At 36.1% G+C, this 27,154-nt stretch overlaps 1 protein-coding gene across 1 annotated transcript in view; it reads right to left on the bottom strand.

The window, feature by feature from the left end:
* Window positions 1-27,154, bottom strand: part of LOC143186858 (cell division cycle and apoptosis regulator protein 1) — a 94,047-nt gene that overhangs the window by 57,021 nt on the left and 9,872 nt on the right. The window lies entirely within an intron of this gene.

The following is a 27,154-nucleotide window of genomic DNA, read 5'->3' as shown; positions in this document are numbered from 1 at the left end:
ACCCTTAGTGTCCAAAGCTAAACGAATAATTTTATCTAATGTATGCCCAATAATACCGCACCATTTAATTGAGGAAAAACTCGCTGAATTAAACGTTACAAGAAAGTCACAGATATCCTCTATAAGAGCGGGGATATCCGAACCACGTTACTCGCACGTACTGAGCTTTAGAAGACAGGTCTATATCGAACCAGAGGATGTCAACAAACTACCGGAAGTTATATAGATTAATTTCGAGAATACGTCTAAGGAGAAATTGTCCTGATTTCTTTGCAAAGAAGAAGGGCACCTTGCCAAATTTTGCAAAAATATAGAGACTAACAATCAAGAAGTTTCAAATACTCCTCATCAAGAAGGACCTTCTCCACAAACATCTACAGCCTCATCTCCTCGAGAAAAAATTCAGAGCGTCAATATTAATCAAGAAAAACAATTACTGAATCAAGAAACTACAGACTTTAAGTTACCAACGGGCGCCGGAATAAAGCGGGCTCTCTCCACCACCACATCTTCAAGCAAAGGTATACAACAAGCAATTATTAGTAACATCTCTACAGCTAAAGGAGATAAGAACATAGAAACTCAAATCACAAACATCAAAAAGACAAGTAATAAGAGAATAAAAGTTCTATTACAACCTCCGCTTAACATAAACGATCAATTAGAACCCGCGAAAGAATATATTACCGAACTAACACATAATTTGTCTCTTGGATATGACAATCTGTTACAATTCCTGGAAGAAAGTTTTGGTAACTCTCGAACAAGGAGTGTAGCTTTAAAATTCACAGATCACCTTCCTGCTCTTATGTTAAGAAACATACAATTACGTATTACACAAAGAAGCCTCAAGAGCCGGATTAACAAAATGATCAAGAAATTGGAGAACACGGACAAAGAGCTTTACTCAAGTGAAGACTACAACTCTGCCGAATAACAATGGCCTCTTCACTTTAAAGAAATTATAACTCCTCCAACGTACGTGTACTTTTCTGGAATACGAGGAGTGTAATACAACATAAAGAAGAATTAAACATATTACTAAATCGCAACAAAAACGGTGCGATTTATTCGTACTTAAACGGTGCGGTTTCACTGTTTTTTGTCCTAGATGTGAACGACGCTGAGCAGAGCACACTGGACCACCAACTCAGGACGACTACAAAGGACGACCTCCTCCAAATCCTGGATAATATTTAAATTAATAAACGTCTGTCCTTCTCAGGGCACACAAAGAGAATTACACGTGTACAATTTCTTTTTCGTATAATCCACCTCACCTAATTCGGACCGACGTTAGATCTACTTTAACTCTTCTAACAAATGTACTTTTAAAATACGGAATATCTGTGAGGCAGATTTATTCAATTACAGCAGACAATGGGTCCAATATGGTAAAACTGGTTGAGCTTCTTGGGTAGGATCAAGAAGAATCACAATGTAATAATAACATAAATGATATTGAAGAATTAGAAGTATCACTGTCAGATATTGAAGAAATAAATTCGAACATTGAAGAAAGAAGTAGAAATACGGAAAAAAGAAGACATAAGATTAGGTCAGTCGGTGTGCTGCTTACACACTACAGCTGGCAGTATTACACCGGTTGTTACAGCCTTATTGAAGGCAATAAATAAAAAAACCTATTATAGATTGCCCAACACGGTAGCACTCAACGCTAGACATGCTGGAGCGTCATTTGGAATATAAAAAATACTGTAACAGTAATAATAGAGATTAGTATTTATCTCTTGAAACATGGGCAGAAATTGAAATTATTGTGCATTCTTTAACGTTACAACCAAGAAGTTGCGAGAAGAGCAATTGCTTATCGGAAATTTCTGTCGTACTTAATCGCAATATATCCAGCAAACGAGTAAACTAAAAACAACATTAGGAGACCAACTCGTTGATCCTATGAAAGTACGAAAAAAAAGCTCTTTGACAATGACTGGTTTTTGGCAGGTATGTATCTTCCTTAATGTACGATGTAAATTTATCAAATGTACGAGAGTTCATAATGTACGGTTTAATATACTATTAAACATCGAACAAAATATACGAGCCCGTAATTGTCTTTCAACTATCTGGCAGTATAAAGAAAAAATCATCCCAAAACATAGACCGTTTCATGACAATTATGCGTCAGCCTCTTTATAAATGTAAATAAGAGTGAAACTAACATAGACGATGTCGTAAGAATGTTGACGGAATTAGAGAATAAAAGAGAGTCAAAGTAATTCCACGCCATCACTAAGTGTTATCAGTGTGTTGACATTTTTTAGTCTATCTCCGTTTGTATTCAAAAGAAAATATTTTAGAATTCTGGCAGAAACAAAGAAATAATGTACCTGAACTGTATTCTTTAGCTGAAATAGTTTTAGCTGTACCGCTTGCACAAGTCAGTGTTGAGAGACTGTCCTCTTCAATGAAATATATATTATCATGTTTATGGTACAACCTATGTGATAATATTCTTAATGATATTTTAATACTCAGAAGTCGAGTAAGTCGAAATTATTAAATATATGTACTTATCGCTACTATTCTTAATTATAGAAACAAAATGTTCTAATTTACCGACCACTTCTACAATGGGAATACCGAAATAATACCAGTATTTATTTCGGTTCTTGAACATATGTATATTGGTTTCGATACCATAACGGTAACAATATCGGTTTCAATATACCGTTTTCGGCGTAAATCATACCGATATTAACAATAAATCTTTGATTTCAACTCCGAAGAGATGTTTGAAAAACTCACATGCAATAATATTAAAAAAGTTTATTCTATATTTTCGACATATTTTTGCATGTAGAATCCCCTCCCTCCATTCTGTTTGTATCACCAGTTCTGGGACATTCTGTATATTAGTCACGTTTATTATAGTATATACAGTACCGGACAAATGAATTCGGACAAAAATATTTTTGTTTCCCTACACTATGACATTGTTGGTGGGAGAAGGCCACTCTGTGTTTTGTTTTCTATTAGTTGAAAGCTAGCTCACGAGGAAGTTAGAGGTAGATACTTACTCTATATTACGTATAAGATAGGTTTTATTCGAATTTGCTTAGACAAAAGTATTCGGACGTTTCATTTATGCGTGTAATTTATTTTTTAATACTGATATATTTGTTAAATTCTTTTTTTGTGCTTTTATTCTATTCTTACGAAGATGGTGCGAGGACAAAGTTTACCGAAATACAGGGTGTAACAAAAATGTCGCAGTTCCTTAAAAGGGGTGATTCAGGGGGTGATTTGAAACAACCTTTTCCTTAGCGAAAATGTAAGATGAGGCTTCATTAACGAGTTATTTACGAAAAACACCGGCCAATGAGAGCGCGAGTTTGCCGCCCGAGCGACCGCGGTAGCGTTGGGTATGCGCGCTAGATGCTACAGTTGTACTCCGAACAAGAAAGTCGTCATACATCGAAGAAAATAGAATTAATATGAAAACTGAAAGCGACATAATAAATAACACCGAGTCCTTTTTTTGTGTATCACTTGAAGCGAATAATTACTTAAAATCGAGGAAAACTACGTGCAACGTAAAAACACGAATATGTAAATTTCTTATTCGCATAACGTATAAACGAAAAAGCAATACAACGAAAAATAAAGGAAGAAGAGGACAAACTTCACCTGTAGTTTGTAAACCTGTGTCACTGGGTCACTGTACCGATCCTGGTCATCGACCGTCGAAATGGTTTATGCTAGGGCACGCGTTTAGGTAATTTATGGCTTTATTGCTTTGGTTTCGAAGGAGACATGATCTCGGAGTGTCCGAACAAGGAAGGTCTGAGGTGCTTAAACTACGTGGGGGGTACAAGGAGCTTCCTTGAAAAAATTCTACCCTACCATAAACCATTTCGACGGTCGATGACCAGTATCGGTACAGTGACCCAGTGACACAGATTTACAACCTACAGATGAATTGCATTTAATTCATTAATGATTATTATTTTTTAAATCTAACGCAGACTACTTTCAACGTTTCTATCTTCAACGTTAATTCTCCAAGTCTCCGTTCATTTCTTTTGTTGCATTGCTTTTTCGTTTATACGTTATGCAAATATTTTCATACGAATGCTATTTCCTTCGACGCATGCCGACTTTCTTGTTCGGAGTACAACCGTAGCGCCCAGCACGTACCCAACGCTACCGCAGTCGCTCGGACGGCAAACTCGCGCTCTCATTGGCCGGTCTTTTTCATTAATAACTCGTTAACGAAGCCTCATCTTACATTTTCGCTAAGGAAAAAGTTGTTTCAAATAACCCCCTGAATCACCCCTTTTAAGGAACTGCGAAATTTTTGTTACACCCTGTATATGAAGGAACAGGTTGTAAATGCTTTACAAAATGGTGAATCCATATCTGACGTTTCCCGACGCTTTAACATCGCAAAACAAACCGTGTACTGCATTCAAAAGCGATTTCAAGAACGAGGACACTTAGAAAATAAATTGAAGTCTGGCCGTCCGAAAAAGACCTCGATTAGACAAGACAGTCAAATACGACGTCTGTCAATTGCTGATCCCAGGAGGACTGCAGTAGAGATCCATAAAAGTTTAATCGAAACTGACGACTTGGACGTTAGTGTGCGTACAGTACGACGTCGTCTAATGTCTTTTGGGTTACCTGGACGACATGGAGTAAAGAAACCATTGATTTCGAAAAAGAATAGGATGGCCCGACTTAAATTTGCTCGGGAACACCTTCATTGGTCAATAGCAGACTGGTCCAATGTACTTTTCAGCGACGAAAGTAAATTTAAATTATTTGGATCTGATGGAATTCAGTGGGTACGTCGACCAAAAGGTCAAAGATTCAACGTGCGTTATCAAATTCCCACAGTAAAACATGGAGGAGGAAGCATTATGGTTTGGGGGTGCTTTTCCGGTCACGGCGTTGGTCCATTGCGGCAAATTAAAGGTATAATGAAGAAGGAACAGTACATAGAAATATTAGAGACAGACATGTTGCCTCATGCAAGGGAAATCATGGACGAAAATTGGATATTCCAACATGATAATGATCCAAAACACACCTCTTGTGCCGTGAAAAATTGGATTCGTGTAAATAATGTGAACGTTCTTAAGTGGCCATCGCAAAGTCCGGACCTAAATCCGATAGAACATCTTTGGGAACATTTGAAACTATCCATAAAAAATGAAAAATTTCTAAATACTGCTAAATTGTACAACACTTTTTGTCAAAAATGGCAAAACATTACTCCTGCTACATTAAATAGTCTTTTGAAATCTATGCCCAAAAGAATGCAGGCAGTTATTGATTCTAGAGGTTATTCTACTAAATATTAATTTATTCTTTTATTTTCATGAATAACATTCGTTTATATTATAATTTTTTCAAGATATAAGTTTTGTCCGAATACTTTTGTCAATCAAATTTTTGTTTATTGTTCAAAATATATATTTTATGTTACAATTTGCTAAATTGGTTTACATACATTATTTATCACCCTGACTTTCATAAACTGCTCAATTCATTTTATATTAATATCGTGACTTATTCACAAAAACTAAGAGAAATCATTTGTCCGAATACATTTGTCCGGTACTGTACATAGGTGTTACGTTGAGAATAGGAAAATTTTTGGATTCTTTCTCTTTTTGGCACTATATCGGCTGGGATGTGTGTGGCATTCGATAGGGTATCAAAAGAAAACATTCTGTGCCAATTTTCAACCCCCTACCTCAATCGGGCAAAATTAAAAATACCGGTTTTTGCCCCATTTTCCCTATTGAACACAATACGAAAAATCTGAAAAAATTCTATAACATGGATGATATGGTGGTACACGTTGAAGCATTTTTTTAGATTTTTCGGTTGCGAATGCTAAGCATGAAAAATGAAAAACTGAAAAAAATGCTGAAAAATGCAGACTTTGTAGTGAAGTTTAAAAATGATCACTTTTTTATTCTTACAGTAACAACATTATAATGGTACGACTATTCTTCTTAATTTTTTTCAGATTTTTCGGCGGGGTGCGCAGTAGTTAAAAAAATCAAAAACCGAATTTTTCGGGGTATTTCGGGCAAAACTGTGATAAATACATTTGATTTTTACATCATCTTTACACAATAAGTGTATTATGTGATTTTTAACATTTTACATTGTAAAGAATAATGGATAATTATGAGAATTTTTTAAATGGCTTAATTAATCACACTTGTGGGCGCCTCGTATTCAGAAACATCAGTCACTTTTTCATCAGTCGCCGTGGTACAGTGACTAAAGTGTCGAGAAGATCGTGCGATTCTAACCTCAAAGCACGAAGGTGCAGGTTATATTCTAAAAGCAACAAATTAAGCTTTCTGAAGATAAAAATAATACAAACTGGCGTGCAACCAATAAGGTAACACTGTACAAATAGAAAAAAAAACACCGCAAAATCAATTTAACCAACAAATAAAGAAGCTCACAAATCCACGGCGTGGTCGCCACGTGGCGTGAGTTACCATATAAGTCTTCATTTGAAGTATACGTAAGTCTGAACGTTTAAAATTCAAACTTGACCAAACAGCAGCAGAGCAGACAGAGATCTCGAACTCTCGGACAGAAAATGAAGTTCAAAATCCGCCTAACATCGACGACAGACAGGAAAAAAGTAAGATAACCTCTAAAGTTACAACGCATAAATCTAGGTCGCAATGCGATATAAAATCCACACTACAAATAAAACAGATGTTAAAACTCAGCAGAAACGACATAGAAAATAATGAAAAAATATCCAACACAATCAAACAAATAATGAAACCAAAACTACACAAAAAAAAACGGTAGTACCTAATATACAGAAAACTACAAACCCCCATGACCAAGGAAAAAAGGACACTACAAGAGAATGAGGAAATAAACTCAACCCCCCATTAACCAGTAGTACCCAAATGGAAGTTGAGCAACAAAAGCCTAATATGGAATTAAATCAAAATTCTGATACTTACCTCAAAACCATTATCGAAAACCTGACACAAACAATCCACAAACTTGCCAAAGAACTAGAAGAGGAGCGTAATAAGAATAAGAACAATCTCCCCATCAGCAACAGATTTGAAATGGTACACAGCAAAGTCACTCACACCATCGACAAACCCAAAGCTTCACAACTCAAGAAAGAAGATCGCACAACAGGAGTCAAAAGACAACTAACAAGTGATGACTATGTACACAAAGGAAAGACGAAAGGAAACGCAGCTTCATTAAGTCAAAACAGAGACTATGCACCCCCTAACGAAGAGGACACCAACCCCAAGAGCACAACCAACGCTGGAGAGAAACCACCACCTATTAACATACTGAACAACTTGGCGAAGAATATAATAGAAATACTCAAAACAGCAGATATCACAGAAAATTTCACTATTAAAAAAATCAATGCATCTAAACATCTCCTGCACGTATCGTCAGTAGAAACTTTCAAAAAAACAACCTCCATTCTCAAAGAGAATAACATCTCATTCTATACCTACAGCCTCAAAAGCGAAAAAAACATAATAGTACTACTCAAAGGACTTGACGGAAACTTTGAAGAGGAAGAAGTTTTATATGATCTAAAACAAAAAAACATCCCAAATCTAAATTTTGTAAAAGTCAAAAAATTCAGTACACGAAATTCAATTAATCTTAATAAAACACTTCCAATGTATATAGTAAAATTAGACCCAAACAGCGTAGCCGACAATCTAAAAAATATAACAACAGTATTATTCTCAGTCATTAAATGGAAAAAAATAAACAAAAAAGACAATATACAATGTAGGAGACGCCAACGCATTGGTCACTCAGCGGTAAACTGTAACTTAGAATATAGATGCGTAAAATGTAGCGAAAAACACAACCCAGGCGAATGCAAATTAACCCCGTTAAATAAAAAAAAACACTAGAGACACCTCTGAAGAACCACACTATAGTAGTATATATAGTAGAACAAAACTACTTCAATGGAAGCAACAAATAACAGAAAAAAAAAGAAATAATTCTAGCACAAAAACTAAAACGAATTCACCATATAAACAACACTGTTGTTCCTAACAAGTCATACAGTCAAATAACAAAAGGGAATAATACTATAGTCTCAATCTCAACACCAGCTAACCATCTTACAAACACAAAAAAGACAACGACATCCACTTACAACATCACAACACAAAATAGTACACTGGAAGATATAAAATCCACAATAATAGAAACAATAAATCTGCAATTTAACAAACTAGCAGAACAAGTTAAAGCAAACTCAAATCAAATTAAAATTATCTCAGAATTACTTGACATTAACTAATGCCGTCGTAAAACAGAAAAAATATCATTACAAAATGTAAAAATATTTTTCATTAATGTCAACTCCATCATAACAAATGAAAGAAGAGCTTCGCTAGCCGAGTTTCTAGAAACCCACTCACCTGACCTAGTTCTGCTTTGCGAAACTAAGACAAATCCAAACCACACAATAGGATTTAAAGATTATAACATAAGAACAGACAGGCCATATTCTAAACAGGGCGGGGGAATAGCAGTGCTCATCAGGAAAGACTTTAAGTACAGAGAGATATTTATAAGCAACAAACAAAACAACGTATCACTTGAATATACAATCATAGAAACAAAACTAACAAACAATAATAAATTCTATTCTATCGCAGCATACGCACCTTGCAATTGCAAGAAAGAATTTATTAGCGAACTAAACCACCTCTTCAAGGACCTAAAACTAGAAAACCTCAACAATTATTACCTAATAGCGGGCGATCTAAATGCCAAGCACGCATGGTGGGGTAACGAAACAAAGAATGGTAGAGGAACTTCCCTCTACACATGGTACCTCCAAAATCAAATTCCCTTTAAAATTGCGCTCAAAAGTACCTTCTTACCATCATATCCGAGAAGCAATGCATTCATAGACATATGCTTAATGGACAGTAGAATATCTATAGAAAACCTAATAGACAATAAAATAAAATGCATAAATTATGACAGCGATCATAAAGCCTTACAAATAACCGCCTCTATCGACCTCCTCCCACTCTTACATTTCGAAAAATCAGACATGAAACCAAAAAAAAACTTTCATAAAGCCAATTGGGAAAAATTCAAAAAATTCCTATGTGAAAACACAGACTTCGAAATCCCCAATAACAGAAATCTAACTATCAATGAAATTAACACATATATCAGCCTACTAAACGAAAACATAGTCAAAGCTACTGACCACGCGGTACCCGTTACAAACACTAATAGAAACCTTACAGACAAATACCTATCACCCGAAATCAAAATTGCGAAAACAAAAAAGCTTCATAATAATACTCATAAATAAACTAACAAACATAAACGATAATTCAACCCATAACGTAAACATAATAAAGTCACTAAAAAAAAATCCTTAAAAGAATTCGCTATCAAATCAAAATAACATTTCAAGGAAATGTAAATAAATATTGGAGAACAGAAATAGAAAAAATACAAATCAAAGACAGTAAGAATCTCTTTCCTAACATAAATAGACACTTTAGAAGAAAAGAAAGTAGTTCCATCGAAACATTAAAAATTCCCACCAACTCCAAAGATCTACTACAGGAGGCAGAAATAGATCATACCGCTCTAGAAACAGACACTGACAACAATTTTTATATAAAAAATCCATCGGAGAAATTAAACCTAGTAGGAGCTCACTTCCAAGCTGTTCACACAAAAAATGACTCACTCGGGAAACAGAAACTAAACAACATTATAAAACTGAAAACAGAGGAATTAAAAGAAGAAATAGACAATAATAAAAAGAACAACCTAACCATATGCTCATTTTCAACTAATAACACCGCCGATAACCCAGCTACAGAACAAACAATCGCAAACTACTATACAAATTTCCACAGACTAACCAAAACTTTTAAAAAGTTAAATAACAAAAAATCCTCTAGCTTTGACGAAATACGAAACATCTGTTTAAAAAATCTACCCCTGTTTTACATCAGATTCTACACAACAATATCTAACAACTGTCTAAACTTAATGTATTTTCCAAACCAATGGAAAACAGCAAAATTAATCACAAAAAAAAAAAAAAAACCGGCAGTAACCCAGCTGATTATTATAGACCCATAAGTCTATTGCCCAATATAAGCAAAGTTTTCGAAACCATAGTGAACACAGCGATAAATGATCACTGCAGAGAGCATAACATAATTCCAGAATAACAATTCGGCTTCAAACACAAACACTCCTTAGTCCATGCTATATCTAAATTCATAGCAGACATATGCTAGTACAGAAACGCAGAGGAGTGCGTCGGTGCGTGTTTGGTAGATCTAGAAAAAGCTTTCGACACGGTGTGGCTTGACGGATTGTTTTACGAACTAATAAAAAAAAAATTTCCCATGCATTTGATCAGAATGATATGGGACTCATTGCATGATAAACAGTTCTACGTGTCGGGAGACGGCTTGAACTCCACACAATCGTTCAAAATAGGAAACGGATTACAACAAGGCACAGTAAACACCCCATCCTGTTTAGTATATTCTTAAGCGACCTATTACACCTATTTGATCTAAACAATAACAAAAAGAAACATGCGCTAGCGTTTGCAGATGACCTGATTTTTTACATTAATGGAAAGAACCCATCTACAATACAAAAACAGCTACAACGAACCTACAACAAAAACAATAGACTATTGTCACATATGGAAACTAAAAGTTAATGAAGCTAAATGCGAAACAATTTTATTTAGGTCATATATCTCAAAAACATCCAACGCAAATACAGACGTAAGAAAAAACGCACAAAACTTCCACATAAAAGTAACGCAAAACAACACAAAGCTACCTCACAAAAAAATAATTAAATATTTAGGCACAAATATTGACTTTAAACTCAACTATAACTACCACATTGATATACAATTAGAAAAAGCACGTAAAGCCTTCTTTACTCACAAAAAACTGTTTTACTCCAAAGACCTAAACAAAGAAGTCAAGCTACTCTGCTACAAGTCACTAATCCGTCCTATAATAAGCTACGGTTGCCAAATTTGGTTTAATTTAAGCGCGGGCACCATGGAGAAATTGAGGCTATTTGAAAGAAAATGCATAAGAGCGTGCCTAAGTAAATATAGAACACCCGAATCAAACTATACGAATTTTGTTAGTAACAACAGACTGCATGAGGAAGCAAAATTAATAAGAATCGGCCTATTTATCCTAACCTTATGTAGAAACCACTGGACTGCCATAGACAAAGTAACAAACAACTCACTAATCATGCATTCACTATATCCCAACCCACTACACTACGAAAAATGTAGAAACACATGTTACCCCCCCCCCCCCCCCCCCCCCCCCCAACCACCGCCACCACCACCACCACCACCACCACCACCACCACCAAAGCCGTTCCTAGACAGCATGGGATTTATCCAAGACAAGGATAATATACCAGTAATATACACCAACAAAAAAATCCTGTACAACACAAACAAAACCAGAAATAACACAAACTACAGATTTATTTACAAACTATCTAAAACCGATATGAAAAGCAGCCGAAACAGGTGCAAAAAATACTGGTGGTTGAAATAATAGAATCTAAAGTGATAACACTCTAATCATAAGTATATTATATGTGTATGAGTGCGCATATGTATGTATAGTATGAGTGCGTATAAATATGTATAGTATGAGTGCAAGTATGAGTGCAATGTATATATGTAATGTAATAAATGAAATATAATCTAAGTTTTAACAGACAGAAACGAAAAGTTCCTACTAAGTATCTTACTGTAAAAAATATCAAATACGAAACGATTAGCATATAAGCTTATATACACACACCCACTTACATCCTAAAAGAGGGTATAGTTTTCGTGTACTTTCCTATACTAAACACAAAAAGAAAAATACCTAAGCCAAAGATGCCTTAGTAATAAGAAACACAAATATACTTTCGTAAGTGACTAAAGTCTCTGACTGGGGAACCGCTGCATACTTTTTTAACGCGTGTTCGCGCCCTACAGAGTTCTGATTTTTTATTTATTTATTTACGTGCGGGAAATCTTTCGAAGACACCTCACCACCTTCGAGAGGTGATCGGGGGAGGGTGGAATTTTTACACACTAAAACCCCCGTGTTACTAAAAAGGACTACTAAGTCTTTGGTCATCAACTTCTTAATAGCCCACCAATAGTTTGGGCCTTTTCAGTGACGATGTTACCGCTGCGATCCTTTGAAAAAGGGCCTTCCTTTGTGTCCCCTAGCAAGAGAATCATCCTGTATTTTTTATGAACAGGCGGGAGATGATCATGTGCGGTACACCGTAAAGGCTTTACAGGTACACAGGTTAAAATATCAATCAAAGTATAAAATATCAAACAGCATCCGTAATAGTTTTTAAACTCATTTCGTGATAGAATATTTTAAAGGTGTTTGTAAAACATTTTTAAATGAGTATTATTTGCTGTCATGTAGTTAATGATAAAAAAAAATCTGAACTCTGTGGTGCGCGAACACGCGTTAAAAAAGTATGTAGCGGTTCCTTAGTCAGACACTTTACTCACTGCGCCACGGCGACCGTTGAAAAAGTACCTGATTTTTCTTAATACGAGGCGCCCACATGTGTGATTAATTAAGCCATTTAAAAAACTCTCAAACTTATCCATTATTTTTTATAATGTAAAATGTTAAAAATCACATAATACACTTACTGTGTAAAGACGATGTAAAAATCAAATATATTTATCACGGTTTTGCCCGAAATACCCCGAAAAATTCGCTTTTTGATATTTTTAACTACGGCGCACCCTGCCGAAAAATTTGAAAAAAATTGAGAAGAATAGTCGTACCATTATGTTGTTACTGTAAAAATGAAAGAGTGGTCATTTTTAAACTTCACTACAAAATCAGTATTTTTTTCAGTTTTTCATTTTTCATGCTTAGCATTCGCAACCGAAAAATCTAAACAAATTCTCCAACGTGTACCACCATATCATCCATGTCATACTAGTTTTACAGAATTTTTGCATTCTGTTAAATAGGGACAATGGGGCAAAAACCGGTATTTTTAATTTTCCCTATAACTACCCGCCCGATTGAGGTAGGGGGTTGAAAATTGGCACAGAATGTTTTCTTTTGATACCCTATCGAATGCCACATACCCGATCAAAATCGGCTCAAGGGCACTTTTGACCCCCTTATCCTGCTAGGCCCTTTATGATTTTCTCACCAACAATGGTGTCGTGAGTTATGAAATACAACACAAACAGAGAGCTGACTCCCAGTTTATCTCTGAGCTGTGCCATACTCACCCTCAGAAAATTAAAAGTCCCAATATGTACATACCGGGCAAAGAAACTTTTGACAAAATGTTAATTATAATAAAATAAGTGCCCTTATGAAACGACGCGACGTGTCGAATCATTTATGTACGAGCACTGTTTCTATAATAGCTCCAGATCGTTTTGAATAAAAACTATTTTATATATGTACAAACGCATTATTCCCCACGTATATCACCTCATATCTAGTTACGGAATGAGGAAGGCGTACGTAAAACATATGGTTTCCTAGAATTATATAACATAAGTAAATATAACCCAAATTATATCGTGTTTGGTATCGTTTTAATAAAAAAAAATGTCACGAATATGATAAAAAAATTGCGTAAAAAAAGAACCACAAATAAAAAATGTTTGCTCAGGCATTAGTGTTGTCTCACCAATATGCGGCTTTTAACCTTCGCCGAACTACACTCGCCGCGGAAACTATGTTGACAAGCACCTAAAATGTAGTTTTTCGCAACCAAATCGAACATTTTAAGGTGAATGGAGTAAATAATTGATACGTATTAATTAACAGTGTCTTACAAAATATGTATTTAGCGATAAGCTATTCGAGATATTTAATACTATAATTATAAAACAATCAGTTATTCATAAGAATCGTGTGCAGAAAATAAGTTGACAAGAACCGATTATATAAAAGAACAAAGTTTGTAATAACAAAAAGTACACATTTAATATGAAGTTTCGTAACCTCGATTATTTATAACCTCTTGAAGTCTTTTTGGCATACTTTCTATTAATTTATACTATGTTTTTAATAACGTTCTTTTAAAAAATTGTTTATTATTTCTACAATGCTCAGGTACATTTCTGTGCAAATGGTCCCACAGATGCTCAATAGGGTTCAGATCGGGGCTCTGAACTGGTTATGGCAATAAATGAATATTATTTTTATTATAGTACTTTCCTGCTACTTTACAAACGTGTTTAGGATTATTGTAGATTTGTAAAATAAAAGAATCTCGGATGTTCATTTTTTCTGCCGAATCTGTCAAGTTCTGCTACAAAATGTTAACATATTTTTCTCCTGTTAATATTCCTTCTTTAAACTGTAAATTGCCTACACTAGCTGCTGAGAAACAGCCCCATCTCCGTGTTTTTTTACGGATGGAGTAATTAAAAAATGTTTAAAACTTTCTTCCACTTTTCGCCACACCAACTGTCTTCTTTTGTTCGAAGTTTAAACTTCAACTCATCCGTGAATATAATATTTTTCCAAAAGTCAATTTGTTTACTCACAAATTGCTTAGCAAATGCTAATTGTCTCCGTGCGTTAGATTTACTGATAAGTGGTCGCTTTCTCGGTACTCTGTCATGATATTCTGCTTTCGTTATTCTCATACGGATTTATCTCTTCGATAGAAAGATTCAATTCAGGTTTCAGTTGTTTCGAAGAAATGTTGCGGGTTTTGAGCACCTCTCTCAATATCATGCGACCCTGTCGCACTGTTTTCCTTAGCCGTCCTGCTCTCAGAAGATTTTCGGCAGTACCGTTAGTTTCTAAACGGTTAACACGTTCCTAACACATTCTGCTGATATATTAGAATCAGACACGATTTAAAGACGCCAAAGACGTTTATATATTTACCTTAGCAAACATATCACAATACATACACACAATGCATAATAAGTAAGAAAAAGTCACATAGACATGCTATATTGTATAGTGTTTAAAAAAGCTTTAATATAATGAGAACTCTATTTCGTTCGCGAAAACCGTTGTGTAGTGATCTACGTGACCAACCGAAGGTCGCCTTCGGTTGGAGATTCAGTGTCACTAATAACAAACACGGTGAATTTGAAGGACTCGTTTTTAGACAATTACAGTTGAACTCGAACAGGTGAACGACCTGTGTCAGCTGTTCGAATTTCAGGCCCGACGTCGAGTGGGAACGTCGAGCCTGGAAGAGAGCGAGAGAAGGTTGTCGAATATTGGAAAAAGATAAAGTATGATAAGCGAGCGCCGCGTAGCGGCTAATTAGCGTATTCCGCGCATTCGCGGAGACACGCGCGAGTCTCGCAGTCAGTCTTGTTCCAGTCTTTGACAGGAAACAGTTCGATCAGCAGAAGTATAGCTATTTCGGGATTACTTCGAACTTCTTGGTTTCTCCAACAAGCTCGAAGTACTCGAAGAGCAGAATCTTCATTGACCGAACGATTTTCTCTTGCGGCTTAATCTATTCGTCTGTTCGGTTAAGACGTATTATACGTGCGACAGACGAATCAGCCTGCAAAAAAGAGATTGCTGTAGCGATTGAATGCACCCTTGGAATCGGTGATTTTCACGATTCTCTGAGTTTGCTTATTGCCGGAAGAGCATCGAGCCCACTGCTCCGGAGCATTGTTTGACGGGTAAATCCAGATAGAGTAAACGTAAGTGCTTATCACCTCTGCGTTACTCGCGCTTTACTACCCGTTTAGGAGCAACCCCCGCGTGACGAATAGATGCACACGGTGAGGTGAACGGCGTCGTGGAGCCTCTGGCCGTCACCAGCCTCCGAACCTAGCACCAGCTAGGGACAGTGCATCTCCAGGCTCGCGAATTCCTGCTCTCGCAGTGATTCGCACGAAGCAAGCCTTTCTATAAGGTGCATAAGACGTAGAGAAGAGGTCTCCTCCTCTCTGTGCATTCGCCTGTCGACGATTCCTTTAATTGCAAAGGAAAGTCGATCATACAGTCCACTGCACTACCTTCGCTTTACAGGCAAGGTATTGCTATCCCCTCCACATAGGCTTGTTATCAAAGCCTGGAGTCGGCAGTCTTCGGTACAGCGCGAATTTAATTTACACTCTCGCTTACAGGTGCGGTTCCACCGCAATCTTCTGTTTTCAGACACCAGGCGTCGCTGACCGGCGACGCCGACCAGAGGGCCTCACACTCCCTCGGGACGACGTACGTCCACAAAGGACCAGGAGCCTCGCGCCCCAAAGTATTAACGAATTTGAAATAAACGTCGTATATAAGCCCTCTTAAGGGCCGACTTAAACTAAACCAACGTAGTAGCTTCTTTGAAAACCCTCTCTCACACATTTTCCGAAACCTCGTTAAATCCCTTATTATAAGCGATTCTAACAGTCCCTATTTTCGCAGCAGTCTATCATCTTTCATCTGTATCACATCTTTTTCTTTATACTGACTTTTCAAATATTGTAACTGAATTATAGTTGATCAGTTTCAGTGTGATTATCTACACCTATTTGGAGATTTCAACCTGCCACACGTTTCCTGTGATGATTTCTCTGCTCCTAGTTTTAGTTGCGGCCAGAATGAGACCTTGGTTTATGAAAGCTTGTACATGAATTTTTGTTTGGCTGACCTTTCCCATCGATCAAGGCCTAACCATCAATCTCTCCTTTGATGCCCTGTATTAGTTATCACCCAGCTCTTTGCATTAACCTTTTCCATGGAATTGATTTTTGTCCTTTCATGCACAATCCTGTGACTTACAGGTATGATTTTATGAATAATAATTACTCTGGTATGCGTGATTACTTGAATTCAATTTGTTGGGATGATGTGCTGTGTGATGTAAAAGCTTGGATCAAGCAATTGAGTTGTTATACCATCATTTGTTTTCTGCCATAAGTCTTTACGTTCCTAAAATTATTCGTTTAATTCGTTTTCTAACTGATGTTCTCCACAGCTTATCCAACTTACAAAAACTAAAAAATGTGCACATCAAAGATTCAGACAATGTAGAAATTATGATGATCATCTGCATTTTTCTGCTCTATGCTCTCAGCGTAAATCCTTGGTATCTAGCTTGTATAAACAGTTTGGCAATCGGATCGAAGAATTGATGATTTCTGCAAACAATTGTAAACTCTTTTGGTATTTTATAAACAATTTGCGTAGAGATAGTAAATTACTAAATGAAATGTATTATAACAATACTACTAAGGACACTTCGCAAGAGATTGGTGAGTAGTTTGCGTCATATTTTGGTTCTGGTTATTCCTCTATTTTATTAGCTAACCCTCCGAACACGTTTTGATAATACGATAGATTTATCCAGATTTGATATAAGTAACATTTTTTTTTAAATTAATAACTTTTCTCTGTCCAAAGGACCAGGAATTGATAGCATTCACCCTGTTGTCCTCAAGGAATGTCGCTTTGGATTAATGGATTACCTTTAATATGTCATTTAAAGTAGGACATCCCTGCTGCTTAGAGATTTAGTCTAGTTTCCCCTATTTTCAAAATAAATGATCCAGCCGATGTAAGGAATTGTGTGTGAAGTTGTTTTTATTGAAAAATGTGTGTATGTGAGTAAGAGTGAGGCTATGATGAAAAAGAGAGAGAGAGAGAGAAAGCGAACGGGCGAATGCGCATGCGAACTTCTTTTGTTGCGGTACGAAACATAGCGTAAATGGCTGCACCGCGTATGAGAATATGTCTATCAATTTCAATATTATTAAAATACTATCAATAGTTAATGATCAGTGATTTCATACGGAAAACCCAACCCAAGTCCCCACAGGAATTATAGACTTATTTGTATTATCTGTGTAAGAATCAGTAATTTGTCGGCGTCGGAGTCGGCGTTGGTGTGGGCGTCGGCGTCGGCGCTAGCTTTAGAGGAGGCATGACGACAAAAGATACGTAGATCATAGGCGATCTTATGCTAAAGCGCTAAGTAATTTATCTATTCATTTTTTGTTCAAGAACGAAGTAAATTTCGTGAATAACATGTGCCTATTTTTCATATTACAGTTCTGGGATTTTAAAAAGAAAGTCCGTAAATGAAAGTATGGGAGAAGCCACGGTCGGGGTCGCAGCGGCAACCGTGATTCTGATGATTATAAATATATTAAATTACTGTATTTTTAGCAACGTCTCCTCTTATTTTGTATATACCCAGAGCTAACCCTGACCTAACCCAGACCAAACCGGAAGGAAAAACGAATAGGAAATAATTCGCCACATATACAAAAAGATAACTAAAATTCGTTTACTGTTAGTGTTTGTAAGTAAATTAATATGAAATCATCATGAACTTGTTTTAATTGTTTTTTAAAGGCTGGTATCAAGAACGTAGAAAGTGTAAAACTTGTAAGTATATCATCTTTTACATTCAAGTTACATAAACTCGAAAAGTAATTTTTATTAAACTGATTTAGTTTTGCAGATAAACCAGAGTTTCCACTCGAAATATTTTACGAATGACTCGGCCGCTCAATGTCGCTTGCGGGCGACTTGGGCCAAAGTACAATAGCGTTTTAGAAACGCGAGAGTAAGATTTGACATTTGCCTTCTCTCTCGACTTTCCGAAGCTATCCGAAGTAATCCGAAGGGCCGAATTCACGTACATACGGCTCGTATAGTAGTGTGTATAGTGGAGGGGGAATCATAGTGTGGCTCCATCTCGCATTCATTAGGCAGCCACATGTCTGTGGATAATTTTATTTCTGTAAAGAAAACTGTAACGGCAGATACCGACCAGGAAATCTCGTAAAGTCACGTGACTATCCTAAGCCCTTAACATCCAGAAGAGCGTCTGCTGATCTCTTATTTCTTTCTAAGATCTTAACTGTCATACTAAAGGTCCTACTCTTTTATGTGCTATTGATGTTTATGTATCACTAAGAATTTTTAAGTTACACGTGCATTCCGTCCCCTCTGCTTTAAGTCTCACTTTGGTAATACAGTAATGTTGCGGACGAGAGCCGTATCGTCTACACGGACGAGAGCCGTGGTTTATCCCCACTACCTCGTTTGATACGTGCCGCCGAGAAACCAATTCTTGGAACCATCGCGTTCGAGCTCGACGCCCGAGAACAAGGACGTCATAAAAAACAACGATAGCATTAGGGATTTAAATAGGAAAAATTGAAGTTTCTTATTCGCAAACGGATTTTCACGCAAGTAACACCAATCGATTCCTTGTGCTCTCCCGATTAAAATGATGTCAAACACGACATGATTCCGATTATTTTTAACAAAGATACATAAAACTTAGTTTGTAGAACGAAAGGTCATGCTCGTAAACAGACCCGGGCGCGACTCTCGTCCGCGAGTGGTAGTTGATTTTAAGCACGACCAGTCCCAAGCGCTGCTCTCGTCCGTGAATGGTAGTCGATTCTAAGGCACGACTAGACCCGAGCGCGACTCTCGCTCGCGAGTGGTAGTCGATTCGACGAACGCGGCTCTCGTCGTAGGGCTAACTCCCTATTATGCATTCCCTCATATTTTTGTGTTTAATTATTTAATGACTGAAATTATTAAGAAAATGAAAGCGTAATACAAAAAGTATGTATATAAGTTCCGTTTTAAATGTTTAGAAATTTTTATTTTTTTATTTTTAATATCTTCTTTCCGACATCGATTAAATATAATATACATAAATTCTGTTTATGTCATTTTTAGCTCGTAAAGAATTGATAGAAAAGTAACTTTGACGATTCTCCGTAACCGTCGCAGGGTTCTAACGTTTATTATTTAAATATCTTTATTATAAATAATAGGAATCATGTCGTATTTGATATCAATTTTATCTGGAGAGCACAAGGAATCGATTGGTGTTACTTGCGTGAAAATCTGTTTGCAAATAAGGAACTTCAATTTTTCCTATTAAATCCCTAATGCTATCCTTGTCTTTTCTGACGTCATTGATTTCGGGCATCGAGCTCGAGCGAGACCCTTTTTTTTGCTTCTCCGGTCGTGTACCAATTATCTCGGCGACCGAGAGCAAAGGAAGCCGAATCGACTACCAGTCGCGGACGAGAGTCGCGACCAGACCCGAGAGCGGCTCTCGTCCGCAACATTACTGTACAGGCCCAATACCTCGTATTACCACTTTTGCTAATAATTACTGTCAAATAATTGACCTATTTGCGATTTCTTTATTTGTATTTGGTAGATCTATTTCAAGAATATTGTAACTTCCTTAACTATGTAAACTAATTATTTTTTTTCTTGTTTACGAATAAATAAATAAATATATATATAATAGCATCGATGTGCAAACAGTAGCCAACTATGCGTCTTCCGTTAGCGCGATCGCATGCATAACGAGAAACATCCCAATCCCATCCGAAATCTCAATACTATTAGGCACATATTCTATAAAACATCGATATATCTTTTATTTATGTGCCCCGACTTCATTCGGATTTTTAATATGTTCGCTATATCTTTCACATAAAAAACATTATTAGGCGAACCGTCAGCATTCCTTGTTTCTGCAAGATATGATTGATTTGTGACAATTGATATGTACTAGTGGTCCCCAGTTCACGTGTAATTTTGTGAAATTAAAAACACATGTACATGTGAAATTAAAATATCCGTGTATGAATCCGTGTAGTGTTTATGGTAGAATTAATTTCAACAGGCGACTCAGGGTTACTCAGCCCCTCACGCGCCTTTCTGGTGGGTTTCCCCACCGCGTATTTCGATACACGTGTACCCGTATACTATGGCAGAATTAATTTCAACAAGCGGCTCAGGGTTACTCAGCCCCTCACGCGCCTTTCTGGTGGGACAGAGGAGTGAGCTCACAGGATATTCCATACGCGCGGCAAGTGCGTCCACGCGCACGGGGAACTGCCGCGGTGGGGAAACCCACCAGAAAGGCGCATGAGGGTCTGAGTGACCCTGAGCCGCCTGTTGAAATTAATTCTGCCATAGTACACGGGTACACGTGTATCGAAATACACGAACCGTACTACACGGTTATTTGGATCCGAATCTACGCAGGTACACGGATCCAGGTACCCGTCAGATACCCAGGTACATACAGGGTGTAATAAAAATGATGTAGTTCCTTGAAAGGGGTGATTCAGGGAGTGATTTGAAACAACTTTTTCCTTAGCGAAAATGTTAGTTAAGACTTTGTTAACGAGTTAGTAACGAAAAACACCGGCCAATGAGAGTGCGAATTTACCGCCTGAGCAACAGCAGTATCGTTGGATACGAGATAGGCGCAACTGTTGTACTCCGAACAAGAAAGTCAGCATGCATCGAAGGAAATGGCATTAGTATGAAAATATTCGCATAGCGTATCAACGAAAAATCAACGCAACAAACAAATGAACGGAGAATTAGAGAATTAACGTTCAAGATAAGAACGTTCAAAATAGTCTACGTTAGATTTAAAAAATAATAATCATTAATGAATTAAATGCAATTCACCCGTAGTTTGTAAACCTGTGTCACTGGGTCACTGTACCGACGCTGGTCATCGATCGTTGAAATGGTTTATACTAGGGTAGAAATTTTCCAAAGAAAAAACGTTAATTAGTCTTCAACGTTAATTCTCCAATTCTCCGTTCATTTTTTTATTGCATTGTTTTTTCGTTTATACGTTATGTGAATAGGAAATTTACGTATTTCTTGTCCTCTCACATCAAGTAATTATTATTCTCGTGTTTACGTTGCACGTAGTTTTCAAGTGATAAACAAGAAAAGGATTCGGTATTATTTGTTATGTCGCTTTCAGTTTTCATACTAATGCTACTTCCTTCGATGCATACCAACTTTCTTGTTCGGAATACAACCGTAGCACCTAGCGCGTACCCAATGCTACCACGGCCGCTCGGGCGGCAAATTCGCGCTCTCTTTGACCGGTGTTTTTGGTTAATAACTCGTTAACCAAGCCTCATCTAGGATTTTTGCTAAGGAAAAAGTTGTTTCAAATCACCCCTTTCAAAGAATTACAATATTTTTGTTACACCCTGTATACGGCGTCCCAAGTTTTTTCGGTCAAACGGTGGCGGTATAGTCTACCAGCGAAAATAAGAAAAAAATGTCATATAGACATAGGTTAAAAAATGCTTTATTAAAAAATTAGATGAAAGATACGAAATTACAATAGACTGATTGGAAATATTACGTTATTTCCATTTCAATGTGTAGTTGGTTTTTGAAAATATAGAATTGTTAACTATGAAAAATTAAACGTTCTACGTTGTGAATTTCCTCTTCGTTCCTTTTCATTTATTGATAGACAAACTTTCGTTTGTGAAACCATAAATAAAGTGAATATCAACATATTCTCGATTCGAAAACCTCCGCGGTATGTTACTACTACGATATCGTACATCGCACAACCTTTTCCGCTACAGTATTAAACTTTGTATATTTCTTCCAAACTCTTGCAACAGAACTCTTCGAAATACGGATTTTTTGGCAACATCTCTATAACTGAAGTCTTCTTGACAATCACGAATAATTAATTTTAGAATTTAAAGCGATATTTCACTCCGACTTTCCTGGAAATTTCACTTCAAACAAAGAAGCCCTTCCTTACATCCGTCACCGGTCATATTTTATTTCCGGAATTCCTCAGATGGTTAGCAAATGAGAGTTCCTAACCATATTATACTTTGCACTTCTATTGGAAGTAGTGTTAACATTTTTTCAAAAATGTATATGTCTTGAATTAATAAACGCATGAGAATCAACTTGTGTATGCTTTCAGCGAGGAAATTAAAGTACTGAATAAAAATTTGTTTTTAAAAAAATAGTTTTTAATTATATTTCTTGCAAATAAATTAAACAAATGCGATTCTTTTGTAGCTGGCACGAATTTAAAAATTCGAAAAAGTGAGAATATAGCCCCAATCGTGCTCATTACGGACAGCTTTTTAAAAATATGAATATTTTAAAATTGGCTCTATGAAGGTTAATTGAAGTTAACAATATCGTATTAAAATTTGAACAAGAATACAAATGTTACTCCAAAAGATGATCAATTTTGTATGGAGCGACCCTAATGAAAAAGTGCTAAATTCTCTATTTCTCATGATATCTTCAGCGTAATGATACTTGCTTGTGATTTTGTGATAATGACATCAAAAAGGATATAATTTAGACTGTGCTTAAGAATATTACGTAAAAAGCTAATTTTCAATATGTAGAAATTATTTTCATAAGAATTGTTGAACTTATATTAAGTTTGGTATCATTTTAATCAGGAAAACATCACCAACCTATAGAAGTCACTCTTATAATGATACGATATAGGATAATACATTTGAGTTTTCGATAAAGCTCATATTAGGTGCCATAAAAAAATAGTATCCATATCTCCAATGTGATATGGTTTTAAATGATTTTCTTCAAGAAGGTGAAGGAACCGTGTTTTTACGATACCTTACCGTGCACTTGTCCCGTACAGGGAGAACGCAAGGTCATCGGGTCACCGATTTGGTTGAAACTTTGCATAGTGGTAGATATAGTCATCTTGTTTATGAAAATATAGCATTATAGGGTCAGACACTCAATAGTTTTTGAGATATTTGGATTTAAAGTTTCAGCATTACCTAAAACACAATGTTAGCGAAGAGAATTTTCAACAGTCAGCATGACTCGACATTAATGTCCGAAACTACCACGCTGATGACCAAGGGTTCGATTCCCCTGGGTGCACACAGAATTTTTGTTCCCTTTAACCAATTAAATTTCATATTCGAAACCACAAATTGAGTTATAAATAAATTTTAAATACAATATTCGTACTTACTAAATGACTTTAACAGAAATTATACTTATCTTTATACAGAAAGAAGTAACTCATCATTAGACAAAAAGAAGATATTTAACACGAAAGATTAAAATTTTAAAAAGATTAAAAAATTAGTAGATTATCAATAACAATATTTCGTACGCATGTTTACATACAGCGATAGGAGCTGTTGGTATTTACTTTATTCGTATCTGCGTTGGTCTCTATTCTATTGTACGTCAATAGTGCCGTTATACTATCAGTATTAACCCAGTAGTTTGTGTTTGAGTGTTGAAGAGTACCGTACGATTTACATTTGTGCTTTTGAACAATTAATTGAATATGGCTTCAAAAAGAACGCGTGCTAAACGAAGTGTGGTATGATCGTATTATACAGCTGGCAATAACAATAATTTCCACGTGAAATGCAATATTTGTAATCTATTCATACCTAGCAGTGGAAATACGTCAAATATGTGGTCTCATCTTAAAATCAAACATCCATTGTGTTTAGAAAGTGATTTATCTGTTGAAGAATTAGATACACCATTAGAAAAACGACTAAAAAATTCAGTAGTAAATAAAATAGTTCCTGAAGCAACTGCAGGACCTTCATCTAATCAATTGTCTTCGCATCAAGATATTAGACATGGTTCCGGTCAGGCATCTCTTTCTCAAAAACAAAAAAAAGTACCCTACAGACTCGAAACGAGCAAAAGAAATAAATGAAGTCTTGCTGGAAATGATCGCAGTAGATGTACAACCATTTAAAATGATAGAGAAAAAAAGAGTATGGTAAATTTGTGAATACTCTAAATAATAAATACGAAATACCGAGAAAATATCTTTCAGTAAAACTGCTTAATTATGTATACAGAAGTTTATTCGAATAGAAAGGGACATTTGCAAGAAGCTGAACATGTACACCTTACGACTGATCTGTGGTCTAACACATATCGTCAAATGTCATATGGAAGTTGCAGCACATTATATTACGAATGGCAAATTGCACCATGTCGCCCTTAACGTTGAATATTTTCCACAGCAATATACTGCAGATAATTTGAACGAGGCTTTTATACATACGATAAATGCTTAGGAAATTTATTCGAAGGTTCGTTTTATAGTAACCGATAATGGTGCTAACATAGTTGCAGCTATTAATCGTAGTCCGTGGAAACAATTATCTTGCTTTTGCACACACACTTCACCTTATTGCACATGCTGCTTTAAAAGTAGAACAAATGTTAAACATAATTTCAAAAGTTCGAAATATTGTACATGTTTTCGAAAGTAGTAATGTAACAACAGAAGCTTTGCGAGATTAACAAATCATTGACGGCATTGAAAAACCACTCAGTCTGAAAAAAGATGTGCCAACATGATAGAATTCGATTTATTTAATGATTGATCGCGTATTAGAACTTCGTGAAATACTTCCATCTGTGCTCGTAAATTTGAAACGGAAGAATACACCTGTTTTTACGTTTGAGGATTTAGAATTACTGCAACATATTCGAAATATTCTGAAACCTTTATTTTTAGCCGCAAAAGAAATGTCTGGAGAAGGTTATGTAACAGCAGCTAAAGTGATTCCTATTGTTCACTGTGTGGTATCCTGTATTGAACATGGCTCTGATGTACCAGGTGTAGCGAAATTGCGAAATAATTTATTAGCTGAAATTAAAAAAAGATTTGAACACTTGGAAGCTAATTCTGTTTATTCTGTTTCAATCATTCTGGATCCACGTTATAAAAGTGTTCCATTTGAGTCTTCTGTTTATTTCGAAATGGTCAAACACAAAATTATTCTGTTTTATGAAGAAAATGAGAATGACAACATATATACTGCATCACCTAACAACGAAGACCTATCAACTGCAGATGATGACCTCTGGGCTTTATTTGATTATAAAGTGAAAAAAGGAGGCCTAAAAAAAAATTCGTTGTCCTCCATTAAAACAGAATTAAAACGGTTGAACACATGTTCATCATTACATTTATAATAATTCCCTTACAGCTAAAATAGTTACTTATACTATGCATATCATTTTTTACAGATATTTCAAAACGCCGTTATTAGAACGCACACGCGATCCTTTCGCCTGGTGAAGTACAGAAGGAAATCAATTTTCAAAGCTAAAAACGTTAGCATTTAAATATTTATCTATACCAGCGACATCAGTTCCTAGTGAACGGGTGTTTTCTAACGCTGGTGAAATATTGTCAGCAAAGAGAGCTATGCTCCAGCCTAAGCATGTCAAGATGCTTTCGATTATAGGCATGAATAACGATAATATATAATATAGTACAATAATTATCGTAATTTTAAATTATTTTTCGTTTCATGTACATTACTGTTTTCTGCATACATATACATCATATCTTATTAGCAACAGTTTGCGAAAATATCTAACATATGCTACATATGTTATATGCTACATATGTTAACATATAGATCTTTGTTCCTATTAGTTTAGCATATACGTATGTAAACTTTACGGCACTATTATTACTGCAAAACGGAAACAGATTGGACACTATGTCATAGGACATTTTTTAACCCATTTAGGGTCCCTTACCCTTCCTTAAAATATTAAAACGTATATCTGTTACACCCTGTACAAGCTGCCTGCCGATTGTCACGACGTATTCATAGAAACAATAGATAAGCGATGGCATCGGGCTTACGCATACGTTGCCGCGGACGTGCATGTACAGGCAGAAGTCGCTGCAGTAATAACAATAGTTTTTGCAAATATCTCGGAAATTAAAACCGTCCAAAAATTTTTTCAAATGAAAAAGTTGTTCAAAATAATGCCCTTTATAACATATTAGAAAATCATCAAAATCAAAGATGGAGTTCTTATAATAGACAATTACCTTATTGGTAATTTTTTCATATTATTTTAGCCATTCAAATTTTAGATCATCAGGTCAGAAGTTTAGTCGTAGCATTATCAGTTTTACGTAAAGTTTCTTCATTCATTAAGAACACCAATAATTACTCTTAATGAAATCTGAATAAAATAACAAACATTGAGACACATTGTGATTAATTTGTTCGTTTTCCGCCTGTGATATGATTTTCCTAGTCTGTTTAACCGTTTTAATGCCAGGGGTTTTTAAAAATCCGTGTCGGATTGTGCCATGCAGCGCGACAACGCTTCGTTCATTTATCTGCGAGTAATGCCGATCGTCGCGATCGCGCTGTTCCTTTTTTTCGTCGAAACATGCCGCTCGCCGCGCTCGCGCTTCGTTTCATCAGGCATATCAGAACAAACTCTGATATGACTCGCGACGAGCTACATTCGGAACCGAGCGCATTGCGAAT

This window comes from Calliopsis andreniformis, chromosome 1, assembly GCF_051401765.1.
Source record: "Calliopsis andreniformis isolate RMS-2024a chromosome 1, iyCalAndr_principal, whole genome shotgun sequence".
NCBI lineage: Eukaryota > Metazoa > Arthropoda > Insecta > Hymenoptera > Andrenidae > Calliopsis > Calliopsis andreniformis.
Note: the sequence above shows the minus strand (reverse complement) of the source record. Positions and strands in the feature narration are given on the sequence as shown.